This window comes from Aythya ferina, assembly GCF_964211825.1.
Source record: "Aythya ferina genome assembly, chromosome: 6".
NCBI classification, from domain to species: Eukaryota; Metazoa; Chordata; class Aves; order Anseriformes; family Anatidae; genus Aythya; species Aythya ferina.
The window spans coordinates 33,641,935-33,666,210 of record NC_140303.1 but is presented as its reverse complement, the minus strand read 5'-3'; the positions used below and the strand labels follow the sequence as shown (position 1 = coordinate 33,666,210).

Sequence of the window (24,276 nt, the reverse complement as noted above, 5' to 3'; positions counted from 1 at the left end):
GTCTCTTCAACTGATAACTCTTCTATGCAATGAAGGGAACAAAAAAGCAAAGCCAAACTGAGAGGGCAATACGAGCGAGTAGATTAGAAAAGGAATTGGTGATTGACAGATATGGGTTTACACAGGGCTCTGCCTTGCTGAATGATGGCAAATCAAGCTCCTGCTGTCTTTGATCCCTAGCTAAGCCTAGAGGAACCCAGGCAGGAATTTCTAACCTGCTGTGAAATCAGACATGACTGCAGCTCCCACAAACTAGAAGCCTCAGCAAGGAGCTGATGATAACCACAACTGCAGGCAGAGGCTGCAGTCTCACCTTCACCTCCTGACTGAGTGTGGGGTATTTCCCACCAAACTCTGAATCCCAAAGAGGCACACCTGGTAGTGGAGTGGGCCATAACAGATGGAAATGTGGGCCACAACCTCCAGTTTTCTGGAAGGTGAGACTTGACAAAGGTACACTTGAAACTGCTGCACACCTACAGGTGCTTCAGTAGAGCAGGGTTATAGAGCTGTGTTTCATATGGCCCCAGTAATGCCACACACCCTTCTAATTCTCCTTTCAGTCCCACTGGAAAAACAGACAAAATGTTGGGCATCTACCTATGTGTTTAACAACCAGGGCTCATCATTTCTCCCAAAGAGTTATAACCTTTGCCTTGTTCCAGTGATTTGTAACACCTCGGAAAGTCAAGGAAGATCCTTCTATTTTTAATAGACATTATAGTGCTTCCATATTTTTAATTACTATTTCCCCTATGTTCCTAAAAAGTCAGAAATACATATATCTAGTCTGTCTTACTACTTCTAAAATCCTATATCCCTTTAATATTTAGACCTCACTCTAAAGTGAGAAAATGTTTCATGGTGGCCATTACAAAACAGAAAAGCAAACCTGCTGTCTAAGACTTTGGCACGTTTTCACCCGTATAAAAATAAAACCGTCAATGAAACTGTCAAAAAAAAAAAAAAATCAACAAACAAACGTGGGACAAAAAAGCTTTGCTGCCTTTATAGACATTTGTTATATAATGTAATTCACAACCCAATTATGGTTATATAGTATATAGCACATATATGTTATGTCTTTATATATACATGTCCCTGCAAAAACTCCTTTGCTAACATGCCTCAGTTTCGTTGAATGCAATTTTTACGGCTTCCTTTTGAAATTACCAACCTTCAGGGGAGAAAAACATACAAGTACCTTAAGAAATGTTGATTTATGAACTAGAGTGGTCTTTATTTTTCTTGTAAACCTGGGTGGAATATTGATCAGTTATAAGACTGCTATAGATCTCACAGGTTTGCAAGATATATTGTTATATTTCGAGATTATCTGATACTACAAGAGAATTTTTCCCCTTCTTTTTTTCTTTACCATGGTCATACATTTTCCTGTCTCCAACTTTTTTTTCTATTCTTCTTAGAGTTAGGGAAGCTATCAGAAAATAAAAACAAAAAGGAAGAAATCATCCTAGAGAAAGTAGCTTTGGGCCACCCCCAGGTTTTCCCAATCCATCATAACGTGGGTTTTATTTCATACCCCACTGAGGTGGAATTTGCAGAATGTTTCTTGAATTACCATGAGGCACTCTTATAAGACAATTACTGTCTTTTTTCCCCACTTTTGCTTCACTCTGCTTTTGACAGCTGTTGGCGTTTATTATATAGCTGATGGACCCAGCATTAATTTTCAGTGAAGAGCTCTTCTGAAGGATACAGATCAGTTAAACTGTAAAGTAAAATGTATGGACTAGGATTGTTTAAAAGTAGGATATCCATCTTGTAGAGAATAAAAATATTCCAAAATCTTCTGGAATCCAATTTGGTGCAAAAAGATGAAATACGGAAATTTTACCAAAAAGAAGTTTTAAAAAATAATGTTTTGAAAATGTTAGAATAAGAAAGAAAATGCTGACATTTTCATTAGAACAAAAATATTTCAAAATGCTAACAGTTTTGATTGTTTGAAATCCAAGTCTGTGGCTTCAGATTCTGGGGAATAATACCAGGGAGACAGGAAACTCTTCATAATATTCCCCAAATATTACCTGTTATGAGAATCTCCCAAATAATCAAGTTTTCAATAAGACACCATTAGTAGTATAAGACACCAAACAGTAGTATGTATACCAAGATAAATTCTATTGTGTATTACCTATATCTTAATTACTTGTTCAAATAAACTGTGCAGATCCAGATCATATGAAAACTTTGTTGAACATAACATTATATGCTATTCCAAAAGGCATTCTTGGAGCTTTAGAACCATTAGAACCTTTAGAACCATTAATCATTTCACATTCGTTAAACTATTTGGGTGCTCAGAGACCTTTCTCCGTCTCAAAGTAGCTGAAGTGTCTGACCTTCTATTAGAAAAGGGGTTCTGAGCAACTGCTCTGCAACTCAGTAAAACCAGTGGTGCCAAAGTCAGTCATAGTCTGGCTTTCAGCTCCTAACTCTTCAGCTGAGGCTGGATAAGAATTACAAGCTGTATTTTGGCAAAAGCAACAATCATCACATATATGATACAGATCTGAAGCTTTGGCAGTGCTGTTGTGACCATCAGCCAGCTATCTATACAAATTATGTGTGTCTTTTTGATTCTTTTCAATGCTCACTCCACGCCTTTTCGGAGATGCTGTCTCCCTTTTTATGTGATATGAACAGCACTTTCTAGAAGTAATTGTTTTCCTCCCACCCTTAAATCAGGAGCTAACAGTAAGGGTAAAGTTGCTTGTACTCTTTCTGTGTGGAAGGAGACTTCTGGATCTGGGCCAGAATGAAAATGCACTGCTTCCAAAGCCCTCCCCTGTGAAGGGTCATACACTAATTATTTTGCAGATGTTGAATTTTGTTTTATTGCACTGGAATCTTCATTGATTCATATCAACAAGATCTCTAGAAACTGAAGAATTTCTTCATTATTAACATGTATTGCAGTCTACACAGCAAAACTGTGGACTGAGACAGAAGGTTAGGGCAAAACCATCAACTAATCCTCACATTAATCAAACCCAAAGATGTTCACTGTTGATTTTGACATGCATCTGAACCCTATCTTCAGATGGGCATGGAATAGTTATTCAGCATATATAAATCTTACCAGTCTTATGGGGACTGGTTTTGTTTTGCAATGATTTTTTTCAGGTTTCAAATTCATACCTCTCTTGCAGAAGTTACTGAACAATTAAAGTTGGAAGAATATGTATTGGAAAAAATCTTCCAAATTGAGGTGTTCTATTCCCAAGTAAAATCTAGTACAGTCACTTACAGCATGAGACAAGATCTGCCAGATGGACCACTGATCCAACACAGCTGGTTCTAACATTCTTGTCACCACCTTGCTATCAATATCATCCTAATTACACACACTAAAAAGAAAAATATCTTCATAGAATTCCTTAATCAAGAACCTTACTGATACAGCCTCCTGCTGGAAACATTCTTTTCCTTGCCATGAGCAAGTTTAAGTGCATAACGCCATGATTTGTTAGGTGGAAGAAGCTGTATGACAAAACACTTCAGGGATGCAATGCTTTTTGCCAAGCAGCTGAAACTGTTTTTTTGATAAATGCTCATGTCTCATAGTATTAACACTGTCACACAGGTAAAGTTTGATCTGCTGACAAAATCTCTTGTGGCTGTCTCTTAATCTATTCAGTAATCAATATTAACGCTGTCAAATGTCTCAAAACATTCCTTTTAGCTTGTTTGTTTCACTATGTGCTATATACACTTACACATATTTCACTCCATACATTCGTTTTGTATGCGTATATGCATTTCATTCCAAGTAATAGTATACATTTTCTCTCGTAATTGCAACAAGCCAGAACGTAACAGAAAGATGAATGCTCAGATACCCTGGCAAAGAGCACATTATTAAAGATTTGGAAAACATGAGATGGAGCTGCTTACATAAAGCTGCAGTTAGCACTGACCTTCAGGGTCCATCAGGATCTCAGTGTAGTTCAATAATTTTGCTTGCTGTGTTAGGAATCTGGCTTTGTAACCTCAGCTCTGCCTGATATCAGCAAGGATGGACAGCTTGGTCCATCCCTCTCACGACTAAGCACATCACATCTCAGATGTTTATGCAGCCAAGTAATAAAAGTTGCAGTACTGTGATAAACGATGGATGGTTTGCCTATTCTGTCTGTCTCATAATATTAAAATAAGCTGTGATGATGCATAAGCCCAAATACTAGCCTGTGCCCTCACACCTAATCACTCCACTCCAAATCGCTAGTGAAGATGACCTTTCCAGATTAATCACACCAGACACCTTGACTCCTTCACGGTGCAGCAGATTTCAGTTTTCTCTTAAACACATATTTCCTTAAGGCCGTCAGAACTACAAAGTTTAAAGAAAATTAGCATGTGTCTTGGCTTAACCGAGACCTGAAAGGATGAAACTGTTATTTCTTGGAGACCAAGTGAGTGTAACTTTGTGAAGTTCAAGTTTTCACAAGCAGACGCTGCATTTTAATAATTTATCCTCTCAGAGGAGCAGATTGTACCTTGAAGTAGAGCCTGAAAGGTTCTACCCTGTAGGGAATGCAGCTACAACAAAAGAAAACTGAAAGCCATTTGGCTGCTTGTGACCAACTCAGAGTTGGAATTGGCCAAATTCCACACACAAGCACAGAGACACATACACACAGCGTCTGCAACCAGCTCACAGTGCCAAATTGCAACCATATTTATAATCCTTTCAAAACACTTGGGTCCATTTTTGTGGGAACAACAAACATAAAAATAATGAAAAAACAATATTTCTTTTAGAAAACGAAGTGTCTTCTCTCCCACGCACCCAGTAAAAGAAGTCATGTTGCATTTCCTGCTATTGAGTTGTACAATACCAGCCATTAACATTTACAGTTTCTTGTAAAGATTTCTTTTGAATTAATATTAAAAACAAACAAACAAAAACAACAACAAACACTAGAACCCTTAAAGTTTTGTTATACATCATCTTTTCTGACTAAATCCAAGAAAATTACTCATACCTGACTGTGTGAGCAAACACTCCTCCTAATTTAAGTTATACCTGTTCTTGCAAAGCTATTGTTTCAACAACAGGAAAGTTGTTACTCTTTAATATGCATGCAAATTGCATTTAGTAGTGGCACAGAATGAGCTTTGTACCCATGCCATGTGGGTATTAAATATGAAATGACAACAAAGAATCTCTCTTGACTCTCAAAACTATTGTTAAGAATAAATTCATTTTTGTTGATACTAACATCTTTAAGAAACAACATTTTCATATGTTCTTGTACGTATTCAACATATAAAAATAATTTACATTTGCATATAACTGGGTTTGAGGGCAGACCATTAACTGCTGACATCAGCCAACAATATTTAAATTTTACATGACATTAGTCTTTCCTTTGCTGTTGTGCTCTGCAGAAGTTTAAAATGTTTGAAACTCTGCTTGATGAGACTGCCACCACTCCGCAATTCTGGGGGACCAGCTTCTTCCACTGCTCTAAGTCAGCCTGCAATAACCAATTTCATTCTCAGAGGATAAGATCCACACAATCCAATAATATTTCTAACAGCATCAGAATCTCAGACAAAGTTATTTTCATATCTGAAGCATCAAATGTCTATTGAAGGGAAAGTATCGCTTTAGAAAATGAAAGAGGAGATTTTTTCCACTGAAAAGTAGGGCAAAAGAGGAGAAAGAAGGGAGAGAAAGGGAGAAGGGTTGTTCCCTGAAAATGGGCAAATGTGGACTGCATGATGCCACTTACAATTCTGAAACATGAAACAGAGCTGCAGTAAAACGACATTAGCAGCTTTCATATGATAATTCTTATAGAAGAGAAGGTTGTTTCTGGGTGGAGCTCTAGCCAAGACCAAGTTCACTGAACCTAGCAGGCTATTCAATCAATCACAGGAAAAACAATGAGCGCGCAAGCTAGTGGAGACTTTTATTTTGACTGTGGCAGATGTGAAGGCAGGGGGTGAATGTAGGGAGGGGAAAGTACGCAAAAGTGAGGATTGGAGAGAGCTAAATACTTGAAATGTCTCCGAATGCACATATATTATTTATAACAATGAAATAATTATTCCTGCAGTGACATACAGGCTGGCAAACCAAACAAATGCAGATTTATATGGTATATATAACGCATCAAATAATGAAAAAAAAAGTTAGTGGCATTCTGCCAAGTCTCCCCCAGTCTCCCCACCCCCCTTTCCCAGTCATTGACTTTCAAAGAGGAAAAGATTTCAAACAACAAATTCTATGCTGACTTCCAGGAGATGCAATGAGAAGCGATTTACACTTAGTTGTATCTTCTAAATTGTCCTAAACCAATTCAAGTTTCACATAGTTACTTGCAAGAACTTTGTAGCTTGCTGGGACAGACATACAAGTTGAGATTTTCTTGCCTATGTCTTTTATCTAGGATTTTTTATCTCCTTTATTTGCTGCCTTTTGGCATCATTTATTCTTATTTTAAAATAAAAGCTACAAAGGCTGTTCTATTTTCATGGAAATTACTCAGCAGTAAGAATTTCAATTCACTTCCAGAAGAATAATCTTTGTTGCTCGTCAATTCACCCAAGATCATTTGCTGGCTTTCACAAAGCAATTTACTAATTAATGACAAATTAAGTAATGTTCTATATGAGGAAGACTTCAGAGGTGGTACATAAAATTTGGGATTCCTGGAATATCTTCAGACTGGCTACAGTTCATTTGCATGAAAATATGACTTAAAAACCGCATAGAGCTTTCCGTGCTGCCCAGCTCAAAATAAACCCTACTGATGCGTGGGTCTATTTCCTTTAATCATATGCATACATTCGCATTTGATTCAACACTCCTGGTGTACCTTAAATGTGTTTGTATTTCAAAACCACAGAGCTATCATATCAACACTTTGCTGCACTCTTTGGGAAAAATCATTCAGGCTGCTCTGAGAAATGTAAGTTACGCTATCAAAATGCATCGCTTTACAGCACGGCTTCATTTTGAAGGAGTGTGGGAATCATTCACAGTGCTGCACTCCTCAGGGTTTCTCACCAGGGGCATCATTCCAGAGTTAGGTATTTTCAAGTACTCACAATTGGAATAAATTTCCCCTAACTGGAAAAAACAAAACAAAAAAAAAAAAAAACATGGCTTGCATTTGACTGTAATGAGACCTCACTGTGATATAATGCTTGCAGAAGTACCCTTAAATTCCCAACCTGAGCTGTCCACAAGACCCACAAGGTCATTTCAGGATGCCTCAGCCTTTTCTCCAGCAACATCAACCTCTCTTGGGCCCAGCTACACCAGCAGTACCCCAGGTTTCCATAGGGTGAGAGCCCAAAGCAGTTTAAGGAGCTGCAAAGCTTCCACACCATGCAATCAATCCTATGCCAAAAATTCAGGCATCACCTAGCAGACGCTGGATGTGTGCCTGATATATGTGTAGTAGTTTCTGACTTCGTAACCTGATGTACACTGCATTCCCAGAGTGAGAACACTGGAATATCCATAAAAAGGTTTAAGAATAATTATGTTTTGATATCTAATGCTAGAAGGGACTGCGAGGCTGCAGGGTAGCAGAGAAGAGCAGTGCACAGAAGGAAGAAGCATGGGTGAAATCCCTGCAGATGTACCGTGGACTGGCTACTCTGCCTAAAGCAGTTTTGGTTGCATCTCAGCTGCTTTGTACTGCTAAAGTTTTTTTCTACACAGCAAACATCAGGTTTTAAACAATCCACAAGAACCCACATTTTCTCTAGTGGCAGATGGTGCAGGATGCTGGGATAATCTCCCCAGAATTGAGAAAGTGTATGATAAGGAAGGAAAGATTCCGTTTTTAAATAAATTGAATGTTTGGTCACAAGTTGGCGTTCTGCAAAGCTGTGTACTGTTACTCTGACAAGTTCTTAAAAGTAGAGTTTGCTAATAAAAGAACTTTATTGATTGTCATGCCACATCAGGTCAGAAATTCATTTAGTATTTTATTGCATTTCTAGCACCAGATGTTTCAGAGGAAGGTGTGAAACTCCCATAACAGAATTATGTAATAACTTGTTTATGAGAGAATCTTCTTCCTATGCCCAATGCTTAACAGTTATAGCATTATTGCTCTTCTTCCTGTATACTATCATCCTAGTTCAAGTTGCTGCAGCTGTCCTTTGCACACATAACAAGCAATTCTAACAATCTTTGCCACATTATTGAAATGTTATCCATGGACAGTGAGTTCCACAGGTTAACATGCAAACAATATTCCAGTGGGTTTCTGCCTCTTCTTAAACACTTCCTTTGATAAAAACTGTGACCAAAAAAGTACCTATCCTGTGCAAATCCATACTATTTTCATGGTATGTAGAAAAAGAACAGGCATACATAAGCCCATGAATGAGAAGCTAGGTTAAAAAACACTTCTGCAACTGCTCTTGAATATCTACTAAAAAAACACCACAGTGCTTTCATATACTTTCCTGACAGAAGCTCCCTTTCAAGAAAGCTAATGAAACTGAACCCAAAGCAGATGGGAATACAATCAAGACAAATTTGTTTTCCAATTTCAGTCAGTTGTTGTGGATTTTTTCTTCACTCTTCTACTTTCAGATTCCTCATCTGTTTTATGGGTTGCTACTACTCACTCTCCCCATAGTGAAAGATCAATACATTCATACTTTTTTAAAAGTATTTTCAGATCTCTGAATGAAAGGGGCAACTACATCAAATTCATTTTGTGTTTATAAAAAAGAAGATTTACTTTAAAAGTTAATTCAGTGAAGGCTTCAAAATTCAGATCAATACAGATCTGAGAATTGAATATAGTGAATCCGAATGCAGCGTTATGTATGTGTTATTCAGTCTGGCTCTGACCCAATAAAGCACTTAACCACGTGCCTGGCTTTACATGCTGTAAGTAGCCCCATTGATCTCTGAGGCACTGCTCAGAGCTAAGTGCTCCACTGGATTGGGGCCTTTTTGCTGTGGGGCAGAAAGGGATGTGCCCCAACCAGTAAGATACCCAGGAATCCAATTACATTTCTTTCCCAATAGATCTACCTATAGCTCTTTTTATCACCCTGACCACATTTTCTTTAGTCCACAAGCAATGCTGTTTATCTTACTAGCTTCCAGAAGGGCAGGTGTTATGCAAGCATTCATTTTAGCAGATTTAACATCCTTAAAATTAACCACTGAGTTTTCAAATGTAGGCCATGAGTATTTCAGAAATAAAAGCTAAAACACCTCTCCCTAAAGTAAATGAAAGTCAATGGTATTCAGCTCACACTGAGAAATTTTTTCAAGTCTAGGTAGGCACAATGAAAGACTTTGCACTACAAAGCTTCTGTCAGTGCTTCTGAAATAACACCTTTGGCTCTTTCTTCCTGCATGTTAAGAACAAACAAGCTCTCATGTTTCATCAAGGATTTGATAAAGGTATTTCTTTCCCTTTTGGAAGATGAGTATAGAATAAATTAAGAGCTGGCCTTACTGGCAAACACTTTTCAGTTTCAGACTCATTCAGGTTCACCTCCTGGTTCTATTAGCTCACAGAAATATAAGAGATTGTGCTCTTATACTTGAATACATCAAGCACCACCTTGAAATACAGGGACTTTGATCTCCCTGATGGTAGTAGCTTCTAATTATTACATTGCTTCCATATTGTAAAAAGGCCATGGGAGAGTATATTAGTATTTTAGCAGGGTCTGGGAACTTAAGAAGGAAGTTTCCTAATCCTACTCATTTACTACACCTCAGAGCAAACTCAGAGGGCACAAACATATGATTTTTCAACAAAGCTGATGTGGAAGATGCACTCCAGAGGTCAACTCATGCACTCCAAGCATTAATGGGCTTCTGCCCAAGGGATAAGAGTACATCCAAAATGCTCACAGTGTGAAGCTTTCATCCTCAGCACCAACATCATCTCCTTTTCCACTGAGTTACTCAGTAGTGTAGATAACAGCAGAAAGCCATAACTTACAAATTAAGGTAATCGCCATTCCACTCCAGTTTCAATTCTCTGCTGGACAGTAAAGTGTGATCTCATTTCTGAATGATGAGAAACTCCTCAGTGAACAATATTTCTGATGCAGAAGAGTACAGGTGTGGAGATGCTTTAGGGAGGTTGCAGCAAAAGATAGATCCCTCTCAGTGTACCAGCAGCAGGCTGGTCTCATCTCTCCCAGACAGCAGAAGTGACACTGAAGAGAACACTCCATTTGTGTGGTGGTTGTTTTTTTTGTTTGTTTTATACGTTAGTTGAAGTGAAGGTAAAGATCAGGAATCTTCATTCTTCTTACATGCAGGTCTGAGAAAAGATCTTAGATTTTCAAACCAGTGTCATTCTGTTCTCTTCACCTGAGCTCTGGTTCCTTGCAGTAGGAAAACTTCATTTCACACACATAAATGGGCATCAAGTTTGGTCCTCTGTGACTATGTTTTTCTGGACTTGGTGATACAAAACACACATTGTGACACAAAGCTCATAAAGGTGACCCTGGCACACATGTTCTGACAGAACATCCATTTGACTCCTGTGGGATTTCTGATCAGATCAGAAACCTGCCTGTCTGGGGTCCACATTCAACTTAACATAGTCATGGGGGTAGGCAGCATGGTGTGAGCCTGTCCTTCTTCTTGCATGCACACGGTACAAGTCACTTACTTCACTTTGCAGGTGTCACCTTCTTATTTCCCTCCCGAGGAACCTGCACACGTGCCACCTGCAGTGTGGATTTCCAAGAAAACTCACCTACATATTATTAAAATTCATTTCACTTGTATGGATCTGTTTGCAGTACAGAAACAAGTAAATATTTTTTTTAAGGGTTGATATAAGAAATTATCTTATCACCTTAGAAGATCCCATGCTGTGCCTTGTGGAACAACATACCACCAGTTTGGCTTCTACATGGTTTTGGAAGAGCCTTAGAAACTCTGAAAAACAAAGCACAATTACCAAAGCATTTTGTTTTATTCAGTATTATTTTAATCTCTATTCACTTGTAAGTTTAATACAAAGCTCCAGCACTTAAAGTACATCCATCAATAGTTCTTCCCTGCCTCGTTCTCAATTCCATCATTATGTTCACAATTAAGCCAAAACAAAGATTCTTATCCCCTGCACACAAAGTGTAAAAATATTTACTTTACACTGTGAAAGAACTCTGTTCAAATCCAATAAATTAACCTGGGGGTATTTACAGTAGAAATGTCTTTTACAATGATCCCCTTGTGTTAGAACAAACCTAGTCAGTCTAGAATCAGTCTAGCTGTGGATTCCTCTCACTCTCAAGTGAGGCTCAGTAGAAAAGAAAAGATGAAAGCAAGGAAGAGGTTTTATAGTACCTCTCACAGTCTTTTTTTTCTCTGGCTAGAATATGATTAAAGATATCTCACAGACTGTGAATAGGCAACATTTCCTAGCAGATATTTCAAATTCTGCCGTTGAGGATAATAAAAAATACTAATAAAAAAATCTTCATTCTTACACAGCATTTTTTATCCACAGATTTCAAAGCCATTTCTTATCCCACTACTGGGCCAAGTGCCCAGGGAGGGCTGGAGGTCTCACACACTATCAGAGGAGGAGCCAGGTGGGAACCTCCTCACCTTCACATGCCAGGGTACAGTCACAGCTGGACTGAGTAAAGGCTGGCAATGCCACCCTGAGCAGGGAGCACAACAGAGCATCACAGCATTGCAGGAAACAGCCTCTTATCTCAGAGCTGCTCCCTGGACCACTATTCTCACTCCATTACAGTGACAGCAATGACTAGCTGAGTCTCCAAGACAGAAATCTTTTCTTCATCATATTATGTTGCAATTCCTTTTTCATCTGTCTTCTTCACTTCTAAATCAATTCTCACTCAATGTATTTTTTTTCTTTGTTTCATTAACTGATGGTTTTAAGGACTCTCAGTGTTGCATAGTTAATACTTTTTCTGTAGCTCAACTTTTTTTTTTTCCCATCAGTTCACATTTCCAAACCAATTAATTCCTCGTTGTTTTCCAATGGTTATTAAAAGGTAGAAAAATCCAGTTTAACCCAGTCTAGCATCTGAGGGATGTATCTATATGCTAATTACTTTTCCAGTTTGCTAGCAGAAAATTCTACATGATAGAAAGGACTATTTTCTACAATTATCAAGGGCCAGATTTTTAGATGTAGTTAGGTGCTTAAAGGTGTATGAGTGCCCAGCAGGATTTAAGAAGTGCCTAGAGATCTAAATCCTATTGAAATCAGTGTGATCATATTAGGGGATACCTCAGGTACCTTAATACCTTTAAGAGACCAGCTCTACAAGATGCATAAAATGTGTTAAGAAATGATTTTAACACATTTAGTAATACAATGAGGAAGTTAAATGTTTAAAATAGTAATTTTTTTTCAGTTAAAAATATTTTAGGTTCATCAGTAGAATTTATTTGCTATTCAGTTAACGATGCATTCAAGCAAGAGACTTCAGCTAACCAAAAAACCTGAAAATTATTGCCATTGCCAAAAGAAACATTTTACTTTTTTTCCTCCTTTTCTTAAAAAACACATTAATTCTTAAAAAGAATAACCCGTGAGTTAGATAAAGTGATATTGTTTTCTGCTATTACCAGGAGAACTACAGAAATGCATTTTCAATTGAAAACTTTTGTTGTTGTATTTATAGTTACCAGCATTTTTCCATCTGTGTTTCCAAGTGGACTTAAGTGGTTTTGATACCTTAATTGCATTGAGTTCTTCCTGTGCATCCTGTGCAAGATGCTCCAAGGCTAAAGTCATGGCCAGGCTTCCTACCTGTTCACGTGGCTTAATTGAAAAGGCACCCTCAGCACTTGCTTTAGCAGATTTTATCTGTCCCATTCACTTCTGCTGAAATATCACCTGAGCAGCCTCAGACAGGTGAAAACAGCTTGAGTTCCTTCTCAGAAAGGTCCTAATAGCTCAGGGAAAGAGTGGTTTGCTGGGGGCTTGAATTACAGCAGGCTCAGGTGAATTCAGCATTTTGTACAGAAAGCATTGGAGCTTAGGAGAGTACAGAAATACAGGTTACTCCAGACACCAACCATGTTTTTACAAATACTAGAGTTTGAAGATTGATTTTTCTAGCAGTTTAGAGGAGGTTATACTGTATTACCTCACTCTTTAATGCCATTTAAAGTGGGACTATGGGTAAAACTGGAACACGTCTCCATGTGGATTGTCAGAAATGACATGTAGCTCAGAGTCCATAATCCCCAAAAGTGCAGGTGTTACATTAAGACAGATACCCAAATACCTGTTGGATCTGGGTCTTCAGAAAGAGTTTGTCCAATCTTAAAAATTGTGAGAAGTACCAATTTGCTAGAGGTGGGGTCATCTCTCAAATGCATTTTGTCTGGGTCATCCAAACATGACCTCCTGCTTTCTACTATATGAAGAATTTTAAAATAATTTTACCCTTGTGATAAGCATCACATCAAGAATACTAAGCTATTAAAATAATGCTTAAGGCCTCACTATGTTTTGTTTATTTCTAGGACACAATGGCCCTGCATCTCTCAATGCTATTGTCTCAGATCCTTAGCAGTGCAGCACAGCAAAAACACAGGAAAAAAAAATGTTGCAGTAAAGTGGCTCACTGCTTGTTTATCCAATTCGTTCCTTAGTCCACAACTTGCATTTATTTCCTCCCTAAAAATATTGCAAACTTGCCTAAGGACAAGATGTTTCAAGGTCTAGTAATGGGATTTTTAGCCTTTCACACCCAGCTCATTTATCTGAACTCGGGTAGGTCTCCAGGTCAGTGAGTTGTTACCCACTGACTTGTCCAGCAGCCTCTGAAAAATGAATGAGCAACTTTCACACAGCAGACAGTTCTCTACCTAAAAGTTCTCTGCCAAAAGGGGATAGTAACAGAAGGAAAGGCATAAGTACACATGGCTAGAGCCAAAATTTCTTTATGAGCACAAAAGAAGTAAAAAGAAGAAAGTTCCCTTGATGTTCCCGAGTGATGCTGGTAGTGAGATTTTAAGACACCAGTGCCAACCAGCCCATTGTTTCTGGAGAGAGTTATATTTTCCTGACTGTGCACTGAATCAGATTTCTTCTGGGCTTGCTCAGTACAGTCATCAATAGATTTGGGATAAAATAGGAATTCCCATCCTTTAAAGAAAATTCCAACCTTGTTAAACAGAAATTTTGAAAGGTTAGTAAAATTCAACGTTGTATCTAAGAAATATTTTTTATAATATTGAACACTAAAAAATAATGATAATAAAAAACTATAAGCTATATATATAAACACACTCACAGAACTAGCTGAATATTATCTTAAATTGAGGATATAAAAAAGTAAGCTATAAAGCCATCATGACATAGACAAAGAAAGCTTAGGCAAGATATGTCTTTTTGCTTAAGTTTCCTTCTCCCTCTCATTAAAAACATTCTGAGCAGCTCTACAGGTACAGACCTTAAAAATGAAATTTTGAAAGATTTTAAATGAGTCAAAACTGCAGGAGCTGAACTAGCTCACATTCCTAGCTGTAAGCTTTACCTTTTGTTTTCCTCCAGTTCCCAGCTTCCCACATGGCAAAAATATCTTTATAGTCCAGCCCAATCTACTCTTCCAAAAGAAATCAATTTTTTATTATTTATGTTATTTTATCAGGTCAAGGATTGAGCCTCACTTTAATAAACAAATGCATCTGTCACACTTAAACCACAGCTGAAAGCAATCCTTCCATTTACCAGTGGGTTTCAGCAGACAACTGCAGGCATCCTTCAGCAGGCCTACCTTATTTCTGGTGCTTTGGGAGTGCACTGTGGGGATCTACTAGAGACAGACACCCCAGCAAAACAATGCAGGCAGTTCTGCCTATCCCACCTAACTTCTTCCAAAGCTTCTACCTCACCATCACAGGGGATGCCTCTCCACATAAGGAAGTTCCTTCAGCAAAATGTCATGCTCTAGTACTAGTTTAGTACTACATACTTCCAGATCAAGACTATACATATCTGGTTGTCAAATAATATCCCATATTGGAGTGTATTCTTAAAATCATTAAGCAAATATAACTTGAGGAGGAAGACAGTGACAGAAGACTCTTAGTCCATGACCCCAGCCACTGCCTTTGAATCACATTCCCTCCCTGCCAGGAGATGACCACCCTGGGACTGCCAACACCAAGCTGAGTGAGCCAGCACTAGAGGAACAAATGGAGAACACCTTCACACCTCAGTAACAAACACCCTTGAGAGCAGGCATGTGAAGATCCTTATGAATCGCCCCAAAATGATGACTGTAGCCAACTCAATAAAATAAAGTTTTAAAAAAACAACACCCCAAATCACACCCACTCCAGATGAAGCCAAGTACAAAATAACAGAATAAGCTCCATGAGCAGCTGAAGAGCAGAAACATCCAGAGACCACTTTAAAATATTTTCTTCATCTTGATTCTCTTATTCTTAATTATTAAAAACAGCATGCAAATACATGCAAAAGACAAACTTTGAGAGCAAGATTCATAATGCTAACAGATACATAGGAAAACCAACCTCACCAAAAAGGTTGCTTTTATAGTACATTACTCTTTCCCCCCTTTCTCAGTTCCCACTATGCCCTAATTGTTCCACAGGTGTGAATTTGATAATCTCTAATGATCTCATTGCTTAACATATTTAAATGATTTATTAACACCTGATAGTTGAAGTTTGATGTTTTTGTTTCAGACTTCAGAAATTTCTTCAATGACAATGAATGTGACCATTCTTCCCCACATATATGTAGGCAAGTTTATGAAAATTTATCTCTAGGCCACCATGCTTGTATCAATGCCAATAAAAGAAAAATAGCAAGTTATATGTTTGATCATTTTTCATCTGTAATTAGCATAAATCAGATGCAAGCCTGATTGATAATTGCAAGTAAAAATTGCATGATTTGCTCTGCATGGGTATTTGTTTGTATATACACCTAAAATTCATGCCTCCTGTGAGTACAATAACTTAATAGGATTTACTGCATATCACACTGCTGTGTCTGAAGAGTATTGCAGCATGCTACTTATTTGATGTATATAGAAAGTTTTCCTAGGAGACTAAATGTTGAATATTTAGTATCATGCATTATACAAGACAATATTTTATTAGATATCTACGTATTTTCTTTGGTTCACTAGAACTTGCAAAATTGCAAAGTAACTTGGCTAGAAGGGAACTCTGGATGTCATCCAGTCTAGCCCCTTACCTTTCTCTGGAAACGTTTAATGTATATAACTGCAGTATGTGTCCATAAAGATGTTGCAGACACATGGATGATGCATGATGTGAAAATCCAACCCTGTGTCATTTATAGTGTTAAATTAAATAAAGACAAGACAATTGCTTTTGAAAAATATTCTGTAGCTGCATGAATTTTCATTCCTGAAAGCACAGGCTAAAGGCAGAGATAAAATCAGGTTCTCGCTGGAAATACCCGACAGTTTAAGTTTCACAGGTTGCTCTACTTTGCATCACTGCAAATCTGTGCTTTGGAAGCTTCTGTTTATTTGTTTAGGTTTGTTTTTGTTTGTTAAACCAATTCTTGGCTAAACTGAAATAATCTCAATTTTAATTTTTAAAATACGTTCAGGTTTGAAATGGTATTTTGAGCGAATCCAATAGTTTCCTTGCATAATGATAAGAAAAAAATATCTAGCTGATATCTGGCTTGTACACGGGGCGTTTCACATCTCAGAAGGTAAAGGCCTCAGACCAATGGTGTGCAGGAGTTGAGACATCTCTCCCATAAATCAGGCAATTAATTTCCTTCTAACAAGCCCTGAGTAAAGCTCTGTAAATCATTCACTGATACTGTCTGACACAGCTAGGGATTTGGTGCAGGGAATGCAAATCTGTAGCCACTGAGGATGGAATGTGTGGCTGTGTAGGGGTGGAAGGCAGTGGGCCTGCCAGCAGCTTCTGGGCTCTCTTCTGGCACCCTTCCGTGCTCTGCACTCTAGGAATAGCCCAAAGCCCACCCGATGAGCAATATGTGTGTAGCATTGCATGTCTGTTAGGCCAAAACATGATTCCAGATATGCTGTGGCTGGAGGCCAGCTTCACCCTGAAAACAGCAAAAATCCCCAGCGCCCATTAATGACCACAAACTGCCAAATTCTGCAGAGCCATTAGCCTCTTTTAAGCAAAAACTCTCTTTATTGTAAGAGCACAGAGAGCTGTTTTAGGCTGAAACTGAATGTTTTCATTAGCACTGAGCAGCCCACTGCTGAAACACCGGTGGCACTAAGGTCAGCGATGAGCTCCCTGATGGAAGTGCTACAGCAGATCAAGCATCTGCAGAAATCAGATCATGTTCGTGCAGGCCTAAGGTGAGAGAGAAACCAATTTAGAAGTATTTCAGTAATGCAACATCAGAGCAAAGTTGTGTGCTGCTGAACAGCCATCTCAATAACAAGTCATGCTCAGGGTGGGGTAAGCGTGCGAGTGGGGATGAGAAAGAATAGGTCTTTGTCAGTGATCACGCCAGGGCTCCAGATCAAAACATTCTTCAGCCTCAGAGGGGATTCAGCATCCAAACTTCGATGCAAACCTGAATCTCATTGCTACTCCTCTCAGCATACTGAGCTAAATCAAATTCCCATGCACGAGACTGAAACACGAATCCCAATTGCATTGCTTGGCCCCATCTCTAATTTTCGATATTATCAGTAATAAGATTTCCAAGGAAAAGTGAAGGGGCATCACACGTCTGTCACCCTGTACATAAAACATGCTGGACCAAATACTTGCATTTACATTTCGCTATCAAAACCTACAGAGGAATGTTTATTTAAGCAGTAGGGGCTCTGTGCCTATGCCTCCCTGTAGATATGCGTGTTGTCTCGATGCCAGAAATAAAGTCTTAGGGTTACTGAGGCAGAGGAAGCTATTGAGCTCAAGAGAAATTGAAGGATAGAATCCCAGTGTTTTTACTGGGATTTCTTTCATACTAATGAAGGCTTTTGCATTAATGGTTTTTCATACAAAGGGGTGACCAGGCAGATACACAAGTGTGCATGCATGTATGTAAGCGAGGAGAGGAGCAGAGATAAAAGTGAATAGCTTTACACTAAAATTAAACCAGGCTTCTCCATAAAACAGATGTTATGGTTCTCTTAAAAGAAAAAAAAATAATAATAAAATTAAATTAACAGTGAACAGAATGTTCAGAAGGAATTTGGGGATGAGATTTTGGCATTAGTAATTCCCTATACTTAATCCATAAAAGTTTTCCTTTATGTTTACAGAAGGGGGTTAAAAAAAGAAGCAAGGCTGTTACTAAAGGATTTTAAGATACAGTGGAGATGTGAAAGGCACAGAAGATTTTCATTTCCTGTGTTATAGGGTGCAAATAATATCAGTATGAAAAACCTGGCAGGAAGATTTAAGATAGCAGTTTTTACATTGATAAGTATTTGTTCATTTCCTGACAACAAAAAATATAAATCTCTTCAGAAATTAAATACCCTGGCTTGTTGAAGCACTTTTGTGACGTTCTGTGGTAGACTGGCTTCCTTTCATTGGAAATCCACAGCTAGAATAATAATCACAGCATCAGTTATTATACTTGTATCAGTTCTGTGCGGCAAGAGGCTAATACAGTGTATGGCCGAATTCTCCTACTTTTGTGTCACTTATTTTCTCTGTGGGCCAGATTTGCATTTTAATGGAAGTAGTTTATAGACTTCTTTGCTGCCTTCATAGTGCCACAAGTGGCATCATTAAGTGAGTTAAGCCGGATTAATGCTGATAGTAAAGTCAGATAATACAATAACAGAGGCCTTCATTTCCATTTGGATTAGGTGAAGAGAGCAGGCCTGTCTGGTGCAGGGTGATAATTTGTAAGCGCGATATGTTGTACTTGAGAGGATAAGATTAAATTTAGTGGGTTTAACTGTCATCCCAGTAAGTCAATTACTTCATCTTTTCAGGCTTTGAATTTCTTTTATAAATAAAATAAATGGAATATTGAGCTGCTCCACAGCCATTTCGAGCTTCCATGAAGAAGAATTACACATGCTGGGCCAAAAAAAAAAAAAAAAAAAAAAAGAGAGAGGGGAGGGGAAAAAGGCTTTCTGATTCAGCTCCATAAACAAAATACAAACCGCATTCAAGTGCCAGCATGGCAACAGCTCAGGAATATTGTCCATCTCTCATATCACAAGCATGACAGATTCCATTGTGACTTTAGTTTATCCATAATAGGAAATATTTATGTTGTGCCTAGCCTTTTCTATTTGTATCTAGTAGATTGTAGAAGGAATACACTAAAATACTGATCCCTGCTATCATTTAACTCTTTTACGTTTTCTCCTCAGCTTGCTATCTCCTGTATATTTAATGCTTACACTTTGCTGCTGAGAGAGTCTCAAATGGAAATAAATAAAGGAGATCTGTTTGATTTGGATCCGTATCAGATAAAACCGGTTTTAATTCTCCTGTCATCTCGCCCCGCCTCCACCCCATTTGGACACAAATCCCTACACCGCTGTTTCTTGAGCATGGAGAGTTTGACAACAAGGTTTCTGTAAATTAGATAGAGATAGATAAGCAACAACATCTTCATTTCTAGCCACAGACCCAGCGTGAATACAGGTAATGTCAAGGGATGGTAGGCATGTCAACAAGGGAGTGCTTATCCATAGCAGGAGGTGATTTCAGAAGCCCCCAAACTTGAGATCCTTTCATAACTTCATTTATGAGTACTTAGCTCTCTCCTGTGGTTCCTGCTGTGGGTCATTATCACATACAGGGTGAAAGAAACCTCTGCTATTCTCTCTAAAGCTCTTGTTAAATCTTCACATAACAATGAACTGAAGTCAAGGCCTGGTGTAGCAAGGTGCTAGGCACACTCATCTCCCACTGAAGTTGAGAAAGATCTGGCATTAATCTCCAGGGAGGAAGAAGGACATAGCTAAGGGCTAAGGCTCTTCATTCCCATAAGAATGTTGGGTAGCATGTAGCATTAGCTAATTCAGCCAAATGAGCATCCTAAGACCCTGGCATTAATGGACACTTCAGAGATGTTCAGCAAGCTGCAGGACTAAATCTACTGTATGAACCCACATACCTCAAGAAGGCAGAACACCCGGAGAGCCAACAGATAGTGATAGACAGATTTAGAGAGGTCTGCCTAGGATGTGTCACTACAGAGTGAAAGACTGCCTTCTGGGTCAATGTGGAAAGGAGAACCATATATTTTGACACTTATTCTGTGCCAAGGAACAAGACATTTTCCACACAATTAAGCTGACACAAATCATCAGTATATGACTATTTGCAATGGGCATTTATAGTATGTTTGCTTCTCCTTTATACAGATACATATCACATACAGCTCCCCAGAAGTCAGGGGAATCAGTCAATATCAAACCTGCAAGGCAAAGAACTGGGTCATTTCATGATACAAAGCTATACAAAATAAAATGGGATCTATCAAATTATGAAATCTGTATCTCAAGTGGAAGGCGCTGTTTAATATACAAAGGTTCTTCTGTAGGTAGGGGATCTTTTGTAAAGAAAGCTGTGTTCTGAAAAGTGTTAAGTAATTCAAATTTCATAATTGCATGCCACAGTTTGATGGTCAATTTGACTTTCAGGTATCTTAAAAACTGACTAACCTCTAAATTTTTCTCAATAGCTGACATTTACTTCCCATCTCTTGTTTTTGGATGATTTCTATAACTGTTTATATAAAGTTACTAAATGACTTTAATATTCAAAGGTTTGATGTGCTGATATATGGACTCTATAAACAAAATCCCAACCCTGAGTGTTCTTACAGATATCAGTCTCCCATTTTGTCTCAAATTAGCAATGTCACGCAAGCTTTGAGAGGCTGTAATTACAACTTCAACAGAGCAGAAAAGCCCCAGCAGACAGCCAGCCTCATTCTGCTTAAAAATGAGTCTTCACTTGCCTTTAACACTGGAGAGTTCTTCCTTCTTGCATCCCTGACTGTTGTGACTACAATCCAAATTCTGCCTTTTTTTAGACCCAGCAATGCCACAGTTTTTTTTTTTTTGTGTGTGTTTTTTTTTTTTTTTTTTTTTTTTGTACAAATGTCAGCATGGCAGAATTTGACCAGCTTGACTTTAATCTGCCCTGATTTGTCACACGGTTCTGCCAATTGAGTTCCTTAGATGGTATGGAAAATTGGGGCTGCTTTTCTCCACAACGCATGTTCACACACTAGCATGGCCCACAGACAGACCCGTGTGCAATAAACAAAGAGCACAAAAGCTCTGTGTGTTTGTTACAACCAGCTGGGCTACCAGTCCCTAGCCACTAGCCATGTCAAGGAAATTTGGCTGTTTGCCAGAGTCAGGTACCTAGATGTCTCCCTTTGCCGTGCTATCTGAGCATCTCACTAGGGCTGGGGTTAGTTTTACAACAATTCTGTGAAGTAAGGCAGCATTAACCTTTATTTTATTGGAAATGAGCCACAGAAAGAGATACAGGCTGGTACTCAAGATGATTAAAAATGCAGAGAAGTTAGCAATAAGTTCAGAAGCTACCTTTGCTGACTTTTCCCCCCTTCATCTTCTCAGGACCCATCTGACTTGCTTAGGCTGGGATGTGAACATCCCAGGGGACACATGCTTTATATCTTTTACTATTTAAATATTTTTAAATCTGTTTCTAAGAGATTTTACTGAGCACTATCCCTCACTGTCAATGGAGCACCCCAGAGGCTATGTTCTGTAGGGCTGAGCAAGGCTACGACCAGCTCAGTGAGGGAAGAGGGAGTTCTGTGCAGATCACCAGGCCTAAAACCCACTGGATATTCTGTCTGATGAAGTGCTCAGTCCAAAACCTTGTCAAGCTTCAATTATTCAAAAAGAAAGGAGAAATGGATGGCAACAGCCTTTGCCACGCAGCTGTCCAGAGGGACTGGCACTGTCAGGAGGTCCCCGGTGAACACTAAAGGACAGAGTCAATGGGGTGCACCAGAGCACACGAGATCCTTAGGGCCAGCTGTTATCCCAAGCTTCACATGGGTTTTATGGAGCTGTAGTTTCTCTGAAGCTGCTGAGGTGGCTTTGGGCTATGTGCTTGAAGGTACTTGAAATTTATGTCTGCACATGTCACACAGAGCTGGCTAAATTAATGCTCAAACAGAACATTAAAAAGTTAAGTTCTCCAGGTGTGAAATATGATTTTTCTAGATTAGTTCTCACCTGAGAAAGGACAGCTGTCCTTACTGATATCAGGAGCAGAAGCATGTGCATTTGCCACCTATCAGTGGTCTTAGAGTATACTCGTGTTTGAAAAACAGACAGATGCAAAGACAGGGATGAATCCAAACAAGCTGCTGCAGTATCTCAATTTGTTTTCAAGTAACTCTATATGGGCAAATATTAAACTGCGTGAGAAGGAAGGTCCTGCACCTGCCAAGTTTAGCCAAAACCAGGTCTCTTCTTACTATGTTTCTCTGCTGCAAAGCACAGGAGGTTTGCTAAGTTTGCACTAGACAGCTTTGACGAACAGGCAGTTGTCCAAAAATATCTTAAGCCTCCTAGACACACGATAAAGAAACATGTATATTACAAATCCCATGTAAAAATGAGGGTTCTCAGAAACTGAAAGCTGAAACCTGTGCCAGCAAGTTTGAAAATTAGGATTTCTACCCCTGAGATCATGTTATCCCATTCACAGTACAGAACAGAGGGAAAGTTTGGGAATTCAAATCCTTTTGAACATGATACTCTAGCTGCAACAGAAGCAGGAGATTTATAGATTTGTAGAGCAGTTAATACACTCTTGTATTTACAAAAGCATCAGATCTTGTACATTAGGTCAAGTTTTCCAGTACAGAGTGGTCTGTTTTTATCACTCAGTTAGTAAAATGCAGCATAAAATCCATTTTTTCTATCCTGGTGAAGATTACTTGATCTTAACAGCAGCTCCCAGCAACAGCTGAGTTGCAGGCAGATGCTTCCTGGCTGCAAACCTTTCTGCCCCAAGCCTGAAGGAAGGCAGCAATGGCAGAAAGATAAAAAATGCCAGGCTGGGTATGACAATAAGCCCAGCAAGGATGTGCTGCCCATCTGGGATGGTATCAATCAGGGAAGGCACTGGGCAGCTCTGAAAAACAAAAACAAAACAAAACAAAAACAAAACAAACAAACAAAATAAAGCAGTGTAGGATTAGGAAGGGCAAAATTATGTTTTAAGCAGCTACAAACAGCTATCCCATGAACTACGGAACACTGCATGCATATGAATTGTTAGCAGTAACACCTTAGTCTACTCAGGCTAAGAACACTAAATACAGGCTCATCGTACCTGAGAATCATCTCTTTTTTCTTTTTCTTATATCCTTTTAATAAATATTTTTGTGATGATAGGGAGAACCTACTGGTTTAAGAAGAGGAATAAGAGAAATTTTGTCAAAGAAAGGAATAAATAGCTGTGAAACAGGTATGATTTACATGCCAGGGAGGGTCACTAAGAGGGTTAGCTGGAGGAGTATGCAGCTGCATCAGTCCTGCAGGCAACTAACTCAGTGTCTAAGCCACATCTCAGCAAAGCCTACCTGCCAGAAGGAAAAATGCACAGTACATTGCAACTGCACACTGAGAAAGCTAATGAAGCATTCTTGGGATGAAAAAAGAGCTCAGCGAGCCTAGGTCAATAAAGATGGGCTGAACTCTAGAAATGAAATTAGTATTAGTATAAAATGAGAGGAATAAATATTATACAATAATCCATTTCTGCAACTTTGGACGCAAAAAATAAGTTATATTATGATACCCTGAGCATGTGATCATTCCCCTGGTGCCTGTACTATAATGTACAATGTTAGTTTTAAAGCTGAATAGGCTGTCTTATCCTTTGTGTTTTGGAGTTTTTGATGACTTTTCTGACAACAGCTTTGTCTGAGGAATTTGTAAGCCTTCTATTATATTTCCATGCACATGGAAAAAAGTCCTGATGTACCTCATGACATTTCCACATGCCTCGCTGCATATAATAGATACTCTTTCAGAAGATGCTGTTACTTTAAGGATTGACTTGTCATATATTAAGATTATATCTGTCAGATTGCCTAGATTTAGAGAGACCTTTTGGACTGGAAGCACATGGATTGCAACTTACATGTTGGTTTAGAAGATTTTATTATATGTTCTACATGTCTTGTGTCCATTGAAATGATTCTCAATTTTTTTGTGTTACGTTTTTATAAGATTTTCTTTCTTTATAAAGAGGGTTAAGGTAATTTCCTCACAGTTTTTATTACATATGAAGTTGTTGGAATAATGAGG

General features: G+C 38.6%; 1 long non-coding RNA gene across 2 annotated transcripts; it reads right to left on the bottom strand.

Annotated features, from left to right (window-relative positions):
* Positions 1-9,151: 9,151 nt before the first annotated feature.
* Positions 9,152-15,509, bottom strand: LOC311438801. Of its 2 annotated transcripts, none has more exons than XR_014694322.1 (4): positions 15,201-15,509; positions 14,521-14,584; positions 10,845-10,927; positions 9,152-10,742 (listed from the first exon to the last, which is right to left on the bottom strand). It is a non-coding gene; the product is annotated as an uncharacterized lncRNA (long non-coding RNA). The 2 variants fall into 2 exon arrangements; XR_014694323.1 differs by having other exon boundaries at positions 9,152-10,713.
* Between the last annotated feature and the right edge of the window lie 8,767 nt (positions 15,510-24,276).